The following is a 12,244-nucleotide window of genomic DNA, read 5'->3' on the forward strand; positions in this document are numbered from 1 at the left end:
GATTTGGCAATAAATTTTTACCTCTGTAACATAAAGGTAGCTATTCTTTACACGTGTACGAAGAACACCATGCACCCACATTCGTTATAAAAATATGGCGCACCTGCTATAGGATTAATGTGACCACTGCCCATATTCAATAAAATAAAAAAAATGGTGTGTGACGAGGGCCTCCCGTCGGGTAGACCATTCGCCTGGTGCAAGTCTTTCGATTTGACACCACTTCGGCGACTTGCGAGTCGATGGGGATGAAATGATGATGATTAGGACAACGCAACACCCAGTCCCTGAGCGGAGAAAATCTCCGACCCAGCCAGGAATCAAACCCAGGCCCTTAGGATTGACAGTCCGTCGCGCTGACCACTTGGCTACCGGGGGCGGACCCCATACTCAATGTCAGCGTGCAACAATACTCACAGATGGCAGATGACAGCGCTAGCAGTGGAGGGTATATGAAGTGTGTCGGGGGATGTGGAAAACAGTGCAGTAGTTGTCATAATGTGGAAACGGAACAGTTAATCTGACATTGAAGAGAGAATGACCATTTGCTTTCAGGCCAAGATTGGAAGCATTTTTGAAATAGCTAACTTTGCAATCTGGTTCCGTGCCACCATGGTTAAAGTGTATTGTGCATGGCAAAATGGCACTTCCCAAAACCGGCATTTGATAAATGTGGTGCACCACAGACCACACGAGTGAATAACGGCTGCGGGGATATGTACAAGTGAAACGATGTGCAACCATTGAGCAACTAACCACCCAGGTGAACAAAGGGGCTACAGACAGTATTTCCTCACTGATTGTTCAGCGAACATTACTGCACTTGAGTTTGTAACAACAACAACTGTACATATAATAATTTTTTCTTCTGATTTTCGATAAATTAGTGTAAGCAATGTTTTGATTTTATTTCTTTTTCTTTTCGTGTCATCTTGTTAAAGAAACAGTAAGCAACTTTCGATGCAAATATTAATATTTGATGCGAATATTAATATTTATGTCAAATTTCAAGCAATGCTATAACAGAATTGAAGTGTAACCCATGTTGAATCTATTGTAACATGTTTAAAATTGTAATTGTGCGCCTGGTCCATGCGTAGGCAATGTATTAGGATATGTGGAATGTAAAACCTTTGGTGAATACCCTGTCTGTAGGGGAGCGGTAAAAGGTGGATGGCAGGCGAGCGCGGGAAAATGCACACGGGCGCGGCACAGCACACGGGCTCAGCAGTAGTAGTCGGAGTTGGGCATCGGTCTGAGAAACACGCTCTGGATCGAGGAGGCTCTCCTGGAAAACGTGATTTCATTGAGCCTCGGATGTGCCGTTTTCGACGACTATACAGCATGGCTATATTCCATAGGCGTTAAATGGAAAAGTATTGCGACGCTAAGAAGAAGCAAAGTGCCGATACATCAAGAGCCATAGCTGTGATTGTACGTGTGCTTTGCGCCTCGCCATCTCGCCGCCCGCCAACCGCCGCATCGACACGAACAGGTTGAATCTTTTAGTACTGTATTCGTGTGGACCAGTGTTACTTTTGTTCCTGACTGTTCAATAACAATTTAACTTTTACCAGAATTGTCCTATCATTTAATTATCCTCATCACTAACCTAGACAGGGTCCTTTCCAATGTGCAATCTGAGTGTCCCGAAATGAAGATTTAAAGTTTATGTTAATAAGAATTGCCTGCAGACCTATCTATGTTAGAATGATGTTTAAATAACTTTGTTGTTAATGGAAATAATAAATGAACAATATAGGTCTGACAAAGTTGGAAGATAATTTTGAAAGTGGTTTAGTAATGAAGTTTAATTAATCTGAGACAAAAATAATGGTAGTTAAATGAGCAAGTAATAAGACAAAAAGAGTAGTAACTCATATATTGGAAGTCCTGAGTGCTTAATGATTGCAATAAACAAAAAATTTCAGTACAGTGATCATAACAGTTTCAGGGCCACCCCCCCCCCTTTTTCTTTTCTATTCATTTAAATTCTGAAGTGTACTGAACTGATTTGTCCAGCAAAGTTAAAGCCAATATAAAACCAAAATTTATCAGTGTTTTACCTTTTTCGAAATTGACATTGTATGTGTGTTTCGAAAGTGCTATTTCTAGGGTAACCTATGCCCGATTTTAATCGGGTCAATAGACAGTACGAAGTTTGTAGTAAACATTATAGTGTATTGTTGTGTATTTTTGGCTTGTCCATATTAGTACAGAAAGTGAAATTATTAGTTCAGTAGATTTTCTGGTTCTAAAATTTACCATATTATGCAGTGTTATTACGTGTTGTTTGGTACGAATGTACTTCAACTTGTACTGGGATGAAGCTCAGTTAATGCCTAATTAGGCTGGCGACCGTATTATTAACAATTTGGTAGCATCTGCTGTGTTGTTTCTTGTCCGTCGTAACGTGTAGCTGTACTTCAGACTTGCTTGACATATCGTTGTTACTGAGTGCGTGAAAGTCTGATTTTGCCTCCGTTCAGGTACACGCGGTCAACATATATACCAAAATCCTTTCTTATAAGGTGAAGCCCGTCAACTTACCATAGTATAAGTTTTAATGACATATTGCGTATGACACTTGAGTGTTACAAGTTGACTTCTGTTAATTGGTGATGAAGGCTGGAAATTGCACACCAATACCGCAATTGGATGTCCAATGAGAGGTGACAGGTGCCTCTTCAGATGAATCGCATTTTATGCTCCACTGGACACGGCATTGGGGTGTACGGCCCTCAGTAATCAGAAGGGTCCAGGCCAGAGGAAGGAGTGTTCTCTGAGTACGTTTTCAAGGCATTCCTTGGGTGATCTCGTCATTGTGGAAAGGACAATAGACCAACACAAGTACATTTCTATCACTGGGAACAATGTGTATCTGTACATGCAGTTTGTTTTTTCTCTGGCACAATGGCATCTACCAGCAGGACAATCCAACATGTCACACAGCTTACTGCACTGCAAATGTGTGGTTCAAAGAGCACCAGGTGAGTTTATCATATTCACCTGCTCACCCAACACTCACAATTTAAATACGGGGGAGCACCTCGATCGGGCCGTTTGAGCCGCGGAACCTCAACCAAGAAAGCTGTCACAGCTGGCCACAACACTGGGGTCAGCAGAACTCGCACCCCCCTCAGTACATTGCAGAACCTCACAGACCCTTCCTACAAGTAAGTGCTGCAGGAGGTGGTTATTCAGGTTTCCAATAGGCCGTCACAATAACGCGACCGGACCATTTGTGTCTGTGATTAGACAATGAATATCCATCCGGTTTGTCTAGATAACTGACAGTTACTCTGACTAGTCCATAAGTATATAGTAATAGAGACAATGTAAAAATAGTTCTGTATTCAAACTTTGGAGGACCAAATCTTACCTCAAGATCTTAAATGCATACTGAATGAGTATGCTACTCTGTCACATTGTTTATGTAATTTTGATCAGGTTAATTCAATGTCAGGTGAACTGCAGTAACTGATATAGTAGTAGTAAGTGGGTAGTTCAAGCCGAGTACTCTACGAGCACTGGACACGACTGGAAATGGACTTACTGTACAGCACCTATTATCGCAACATAGGTCAACCGAACAACTCAAATTGACCGAACTGCTACTTGGTCATGTATAAATATTTTTCAACTTGTATATGTCCAAATCAGTTCAGAATTACAAATATTCTTCGTTTATTTGGGTAATAAGATGATTATGGCATCATTTGTCTAAGAGGAGCAATATGTGGCGTAATATCACTTTGAGAAAGGGAGATTTTATCCCTTTTTTGCCTAACTGACGAATAGTGTTTGTGACATTTGGAAGTGTTTTTATTTGTTAAGAGGTGAGTTTGGAAATGACTTGTTTCGAAGTTTATTCATATTTGAGGATGTACACAGGTCTGAATGGAAGCAGTAAGTTTGCAAGGTGGGACAACACTAGCACATTTTCCCCACTTTGCAATACCTGCTGGTTAGGTGGTTTATTCTGTGCTGCCACATCTCGGCTCAGATTCGCACTATGCGCCACAGAACATCGAGTATCGTGACAATGTGGTGAAATCACAGAAGATTGTCTATTATTAGCTTTCAGATTTTGTACCGTCTGTAAGGAGTGAACATCTTACAGAGTAAGTATCAAGATCGATTAATGTTCACATAGTTTATAAGAAGTGATTCCATGTTGTAAAGGAAAGAGAAATATATTGGTACCTATGAAGAAGTGCTTTCTATTCTTTAGCAGACAGTTGAAGTTCAAGAAAACTTTACAGATTCCAACATGGGAAAAGTTGCAGAGGTGAAGAAGCTCATAGCAGAGAGGAAAAATTTAACACCATTATCCTGGATGTTGAGTAAAGAAGTAACAGTTCAGGATATATTTATGATAATCATAATCCAAACAAACACACACACACGAAATATAGGAGTAGAGATCATTACAAGACCAGCCCAAGGGATGATATGTACTTCAAGGTAAGACAGCAATTGCAGAGAAGTATCTGTGCAGATGGCCCTGCCAATCACTGGCCTACACTGGAGTAGCATATTGTCCAAAAAATAAATGGAGGCAAACATAAATGACTGTCATGAGTTTGTAAAAACAAATTAACATTTCATTGCACATTCTCTATCCTTCTGTAGTCTTAACTACTTGTTACATGAAGAAAACTATAATGGTTTTGAAGAATAAATGGAATATATACACAAGAAGTATATGTACAGTTATTGATGGGAAGTACAAATTGTTTTATGCCACTGCCTTCCGACATACACTGCACAATAAGGAGAACAGCTCTTCGATTGCTGCATCTACAATTACAGTCTACGTGGAAAACTGAGGTGAGCAGAATAGTAAACCGTCTCCACCAACTGAGATACGCAAACTGTACACTTCGAAATCTGCCAGGACCACTACACAACACTGGCTTAGCCATACACATTCACATCCCGGTAACTCTTGTTGCAAATGTGCATTTTTTCTGCTGTCTTTGCCAAGATCCTTACACTTCAAACCAAGCTACATGAACCAAAATGACAGTAAACTTAAGTTCTACCAGGTGTACAAGTACGAAATGCAGATTTTTTTGGTCTAAAATACATATTAAATTCAGAAGACTGATAAATAGTGCTTTATTCAAAGTGTGCTCTGTCGTTTGTTATACATTTTTCCCATCTTTTGGGCAATTTGTGAATAACGCATCAGCAAAAATTTTCCCATTTTGCTGCAAACCAGTCATCGAGCCATTTTTCCAAATCTTGATACGAACCGAAGCTCTGCTCAGCAAGTGCGTGGCCCGACAATGCAAAAAAGTCTTATTCAGAAGGTGCCAAGTCTGGTGAGTAAGACATAACCCGCATGGCGTAGAATTTTCCAGTCTGATGCTTCCGACGTGTCCCAAACCCTTTTTGCCATATGTGAAGGAGCACTGTCACAAAGAAAAATGACTGTTGCCTCTTCAGATTCTGTGGCCTTTTTTCAAGCAGTGAACGGTTCAGATCAGTCACTTGTTGTTGGTAATGTTTAGTATTAATTGTTCCCCAGGCTTTAACAGCTCATAATAGACCACACCCCTCTGGTGCTACAACACACGAAGCATCGTCTTTCTGGCAAAGCGATTCGGTTCCTGTGGTCGATGTGGACGGTGTGGTCCTTTCACAATTTTTTGCGCTTGGGATTCTCATCGTAAATCCACTTTTCAACCCCTGAAGTATACAATGCCAAAATGGCTTCCTTTTGTACCGAGCGATCAAAATCACTCAAGTTTTTGTGCTTTTCTATTTGCCTGTCATTCAGTCCATCTCTCGTACAAAATGGCGGAGTGTCAAATCTTTAACTGTATTGGTGCAACATCCGTTGTCTGAAATTCGCATTTAATATTTGTATTCTATGACGGATTGCTGTACTATTTTGAAACTCTTCGCCTTTGTAGAAAGGTTGCACTTTATCAAGATCCTACTGAAGACCTGAAATCTGGATCCTGATTTAATTAGGACGGATCCCATGTGTTTTTCCACGTTATATCCCCACCAATTATTACAATCAGTTATTTGTATGACTTTACTCTTACTGATGTTCTTTGCTGGATTGATAATTTTTATTTGCATCTCTATATATAAAATGAGACCAAAACGTTATGCAGCAGTGGTGGTGGTGGTTGTTGGGATGTTTAAGGGGGACTAAACAGCTAAGGTCATCAGTCCCCCATTCCAAATACAGGCGAGACAGAAATGCACGAAGCAGGTAAAACCCCAAGGGGAAGGAGACTCCCCCCCAGGCCCTAAAAGAACACAAATGCGGTAACGAACACGACAGACACGAAGAGTACAGATGAACACCAGACAAAAAGAAACAGAAGAAAAGAAGACGGCCGGAGACTGGTTGACTGACCAAGACAACAAAAAAGGGAAAGAGTCAACCAACTGACTACACACTAAAATCTGCAACCAAATAGGAGAGACTCGAGGACAAGAGACACACAAAGGGAAAGGAGCAGGACCTCCCTAAATGGAACCATAAAAAGGACTACCACGGATAAAATTTAAAACGTCATCAGCCACGGAGGCATTCGCTTAAAACCAAAGGCAAAGTGCCCGGGAGATTAAAAGACTGCCGGAGGGTGCGCAGTCGGGGACACTCCAACAAAATGTGGGCGACCGTCAGCCGGGACCCACACCAACACAGGGGGGGATCCTCCTGACACAAAAGATGGCCGCGCGTCAGGTAGGTATGGCCGATGCGGAGCCGACACAATATAACACAGTCTCTGCGAGAAGCCCGCAGGGAGGAGCGCCACACATCGGTCGTCTCCTTGACAGCCCGCAGCTTATTTGGGGATGTCATGCCACGCCACTCAGCAGTCCACATCCCAAGCACCTTACGGCGCAACACCAGCTGCTGATCGCGAGCTGTGAGGCCGATTTCCAAAGCTGGGGCGTCGATCGCCCCTTTGGCCAGCCTGTCGACACGTTCGTTCCCCGGGATGCCAACGTGACCTGGCATCCAAATAAAGACCACCGAACGACCAGAGCGGGTAATGGCGGAAACAGACTCCCGAATAGAGGACACCAGAGGAGAAGAGGGATAGCAGCGGTCGATGGCCTGGAGGCTGCTCAGGGAGTCACTGCAGATGACGATGGACGTACCTGAGCAGGAACGCATATGCTCAAGAGCGCGCAATATGGCCACCAGCTCTGCAGTAAAAATACTGCAGCCAGCCGGCAAGGAGTGCTGTTCAACATGGGCAGCGTGAGCAAAAGCGTAGGCAGTGCGACCATCAACCAGGGAACCATCAGTGTAGACAGTCTCACAGCCCAAAAATGAGGTGAGGAGCGCAAGAAAACGGCGACGGAGGGCCACAGGTGGAACCGAGTCCTCGGGTCCCTGTGCCAAGCCCAGACGGACGGACAGGGCAAACACCAGGGAGGCATAGGTGCACGGACCCGGAAGGGAGGCAGAAGAGGGAAAGACCCCAGTTCGGACAGCAGGGACTGGACGCGGACAGCTATAGAAAGCCCAGACCTAGGTCGCCGTTCGGGCATGGAGGACCATGGCAGGGAAAAGCAGGCGACGATTGGGATGGCCGGACGAGCAATGCACGTGGACAGTATAGTCGGCGAGCAGTCGATGGCGGCGAATCCGCAGCGGGGGAACCCCGGCCTCCACCAGTAGACTACCCACGGGGCTCGTACGGAAAGCGCCAGTTGCAAGCCGAACCCCACAGTGGTGTATGGGGTCTAACAACTTCAACACTGAGGGTGATGCAGACCCATAGGCCAGGCTCCCATAATCAAGCCGGGACTGCACAAGGGCTCTGTACAATCGCAGCAGCATGCAGCGATCTGCACCCCAAGACGTGTGGCTAAGGCAGCGGAGGGCGTTGAGGTGCCGCCAGCATTTTTGGTTCAGCTGAGTAAGATGAGGAACCCACGTGAGCCGGGCATCAAACACGAGTCCTAAGAAGCGGCAAGTCTCCACCACTTCAAGCAGGTGGCCGTCGAGGTAAAGTTCAGGATGAGGGTGGACCGTCCGACGCCTGCAGAAGTGCATAACTCGAGTCTTGGCTGCAGAGAACTGAAAACCGTGAGTCAGAGCCCACGATGCTGCCTTGCGAACGGCTACTTGCAGCCTGCGTTCGGCGACTCCCGTAGTCGTGGAGATAAAGGAGATGCAGAAGTCGTCGGCATACAAAGAAGGAGACACCGACGACCCCACGGCTGCAGCCAGACCATTAATGGCCACTAGAAATAAGGAGACACTCAACACCGAGCCCTGCGGGACCCCATTTTCCTGTATATAAGATGAACTAGAGGCGGCACCCACTTGCACCCGGAAAGAGCGGCGCAATAAAAACGTTTGAAGAAAAGCCGAGAGCTGACCACGAAGACACCAGTCATGTAACGTAGCAAGGATGTGATGCCTCCATGTGGTGTCATACGCCTTCCGCAGATCAAAAAATACAGCAACGAGATGCTGACGTCGGGCAAAGGCCGTACGGATAGCGGATTCCAGCCGCACCAAACTGTCCGCTGCAGACCGGCCCCGACGGAAGCCACCCTGGGATGGAGCAAGGAGACCGCGCGACTCAAGGACCCCACACAAACGCCGCCCCACCAGACGTTCGAGCAATTTGCACAAAACGTTGGTGAGGGTAATGGGACGATAGCTGTCCACTGCCAGCGGATCCGCACCGGGCTTCAAGATGGGGACAATAAGACCCTCTCGCCATTGCGACGGGAACACGCCCTCGCTCCAAATGCGGTTAAAGATGGTGAGGATGTGTCTCTGGCAGTCCCTGGAAAGATGCTTCAGCATCTGCACGTGGATGCAGTCTGGTCCTGGTGCTGTATCAGGGCAATCGGCGAGGGCAGCGAGGAATTCCCTCTCGATGAAAGGAGCATTGTATTTTTCAGAATGACGCGTGTGGAACGATAACGGCGTCTGCTCGGCTCGCTCCTTTAGAGAGCGAAAGGCAGGGGGATAAGTTGCAGTCGCAGAGCTCTGAGCAAAGTGCGCAGCAAGGTGTTCAGCAATGGCGGCAGCGTCCATGCAGACAGCGCCGTCCAGGGAGACCCCAGGGACACCCATAGGGGTCTGGTATCCATAAATACGCCGGATCCGGGACCACACGAGCGAGGGGGAGACACGGGAGCCCAGGGATGAGACGTACCTCTCCCAGCACTCCTGCTTACGCCGTGCAATAAGACAACGGGCCAAGGCACGGAGCCTCTTAAAGGCGATGAGGGACTCTAGAGACGGGTGCCGCTTATGACACTGGAGAGCCCGCCTACGGTCGCGAATAGCCTCAGCAATCTCCGGCGACCACCAGGGTACAGCCTTCCTCCGAGGGAGTCCAGAAGAGCGGGGGATGGCAGCCTCGGCCGCCGAAATAATTGACGTGGTTAAGACAAGGACCGCCTCGTCAATGTCACCCTGTGGGGGAGACTCAATGGTTGCAGCGGAAGTAAAAGCCGGCCAGTCAGCCCTGTGGAGAGCCCAGCGGGGCAGGTGCCCAGAAGAATGACACTGGGGCAGTGACAAATAGATGGGAAAATTGTCACTACCACACAGGTCAGGATGCACCCTCCAGTGGAGGGATGGGACAAGTCCGGGGCTGCAAAGAGAGAGATCGATGGCCGAGAACGAGCCGTGGGCCACACTGAAATGCGTGGGAGCACCGGTGTTCACGAGGCTAAGGTCGAGCTGAGCCAACAAATGCTCCACGGCCATTGAAATCGCCCAGAAGCAGCAATGGTGGCGGGAGTTGAGCCAGCAGCGCAGCCAAGACATGTCGGGGGAGCTCCCCATCCGGAGGAATGTAAACAGAGCAAACAGTAATAGCCGGCGAGAGCTCAACCCTGGCAGCAACTGCCTCTAAAGGCGTCTGAAGGGGTACTGGCGAGCTACAGACAGAGTGGTGAACAAAGAGGCAAACCCCACCTGACGCTCATTGACAGGCAGCACGGTTCTTATAGTATCCCCGATAACCGCGAAGGGCGGGGGTCCGCACTGCAGGAAACCAAGTTTCCTGCAGAGCAATGCAAAGAACAGGGGAAACACTCAGAAGCATCCGGAGCTCAGGCAGGTGGCGGAAATAACCACCGCAGTTCCACTGGAGAATGGAAGCAGGAAGGGACTGGGAGGGCGTGAATGCGACTAAGAGGCAGACGGCGCCTCAGAGACATCTGCCGCCACCGGAGGAGAGTCAGCTGTGTCCATAGGAAAGGCCCCCGAGGGTTCCGTGAGGGCGAGATCCGCGGCAGAGGCGAGGATCACCACCTCATCCCCGGAGCCAGGACTATGTACAGCAGGCAGTACTGAAACCCCCTGAACGTCCTTCTTCTTGGACACATTCTGTTCCTTCTTCTCGCGTCGGCCCTTAGGGTGAGAGGGCTGGGAGAGCTTCTCTGAAGGAGCGTCGGAGGCTGACGACGACGCAGAAGCCCTACGACCAGCAGGTGGCGGAACCTTCAGCCACTGGCTGACATCTGGCTTGGTAGGAGAAGAAACGGAGGAAGGGAGAGCCCCGAGGGACCCCTTCCGCGAGAGAGGAACCGGCAGAGGCAACGCCGGCGGAGAAGGAGGGGGAGGGATCGAGCCCCCCGGTTGTGGAGCAGATGTCACTCCCGAAGTAAGCGTGGGGCGAGCGACAGAAGAGGGTTTGCCCCCAACTGCTAAGGGGGCAACAGAGGAAGGCTTGCCCCCAGACACGAGAGGGCAGACAGAGATGCACGGCCCCGAGGGCCCACTGAAGGCGGCACAGAGGAGGCGACAACCGCCGCTCGCGTGGGCGACGATAACGTGGCTGCAGCATAAGATGAATGAAGGGAAGCAGGATACAACCTTTCATATTTCAGTTTTGCCTCCCGATAAGTAAGCCGATCCAGGGTCTTAAATTCCATTATCTTCCGCTCCTTATGAAGAACGGGGCAATCCGGCGAGCATGGAGAGTGCTGCTCCCCACAGTTGACACATACGGGCGGAGGCGCACATGGAGAATCGGGATGAGAGGGGCATCCGCAATCTCGATATGTGGCGCTGGATGGGCAACGGGAGGACATGTGCCCAAACTTCCAGCACTGGAAGCACCGCATCGGGGGAGGGACGTAGGGTTTGACGTCACAACGGTAAACCATTACCTTGACCTTCTCGGGCAAGACATCTCCCTTGAAGGCCAAGATAAAGGCACCGGTGGCCACCCTGTTAGTCTTGGGTCCTCTATGTACACGACGGACAAAATGGACACCACGTCGTTCCAAGTCGGCTCTCAGCTCGTCATCGGACTGTAATAACAGGTCAAGATGGCAAATAATCCCCTGGACCATATTTAAGCTACTGTGGGGAGTGACGGTAACAGGGACGTCACCCAGCTTATCACACAAGAGCAACGCTCGTGACTGGGCTGGGGAGGACGTCTTAAGGAGGATGGACCCATTCCTCATTTTAGACAACCCCGCCACTTCCCCAAACTTATCCTCCAGGTGTTCCACAAAAAACAGAGGCTTCGTCGTAAGAAAGGAGTCACCATCAGTCCTGCTGCAGACAAGGTATTGTGGTACATAAGGCTCCCGCTTGGCACTAGATCTACATCCCTCCCATGGCGCCAACGAGGGGAACGACTGAGGGTCATATTGCGCAGCATCAAAGTCTACTCTGCCTCGCTTAGAGACGCTGGTGGCCGTGCGACCACCAGCTTGGTGTGATTTATTGCGCCACATCCGCCCAGATGCCACCTACTCCGAACGAGGGCTCTCCCCAAGGGCGCCACCCAGCCTGGCCGATATCCCGTTGCCCAGAGTCCCCATGCCCCAGACAAGATGGGCACATACTCCTTGGCATGTGTGGGGAGGAAACAGCTCTGGCATCTGTAGTGCGATCCCTGCGTGGTCAGGGGGCTACCACCAAGAGGGTACATGACGACCCCACCACAACGGACTGGCTACCGTGCTGGATTTTAGGTGTTGAAAGGGTCCACAGTTGTCGGGGTCGCGAAGAAGAGGATTGCGCACAAGATGAGAAGGAGGCAACCCAGAAGATGTTGGGTGTAAATCCCGACACACGACAATAGGTAGCATGCGAGATGGTGGTGCATGATGGACCAATAGAAAAACACCATGTAAGGCGTCCTTCCCCAAATGGCATGCACTAGCAACGGAAATTTGGAAAAATGGCGGTCAAACCCAACAGGGGACCATCACATTAAAGCGGAAATGTTTGAGACTCCTTTTAGTTGCCTCTTACGACAGGCAGGAA

The 12,244-nt window shown here is 48.6% G+C and overlaps 1 protein-coding gene across 1 annotated transcript in view; it reads right to left on the reverse strand.

Moving 5' to 3' along the window:
* The window catches only part of LOC126108116 (uncharacterized), a 212,891-nt gene that overhangs the window by 100,589 nt on the left and 100,058 nt on the right, over positions 1-12,244 (reverse strand). The window lies entirely within an intron of this gene.

This window comes from Schistocerca cancellata, chromosome 11 (assembly GCF_023864275.1).
Source record: "Schistocerca cancellata isolate TAMUIC-IGC-003103 chromosome 11, iqSchCanc2.1, whole genome shotgun sequence".
In the NCBI taxonomy this organism is placed as follows: Eukaryota; Metazoa; Arthropoda; class Insecta; order Orthoptera; family Acrididae; genus Schistocerca; species Schistocerca cancellata.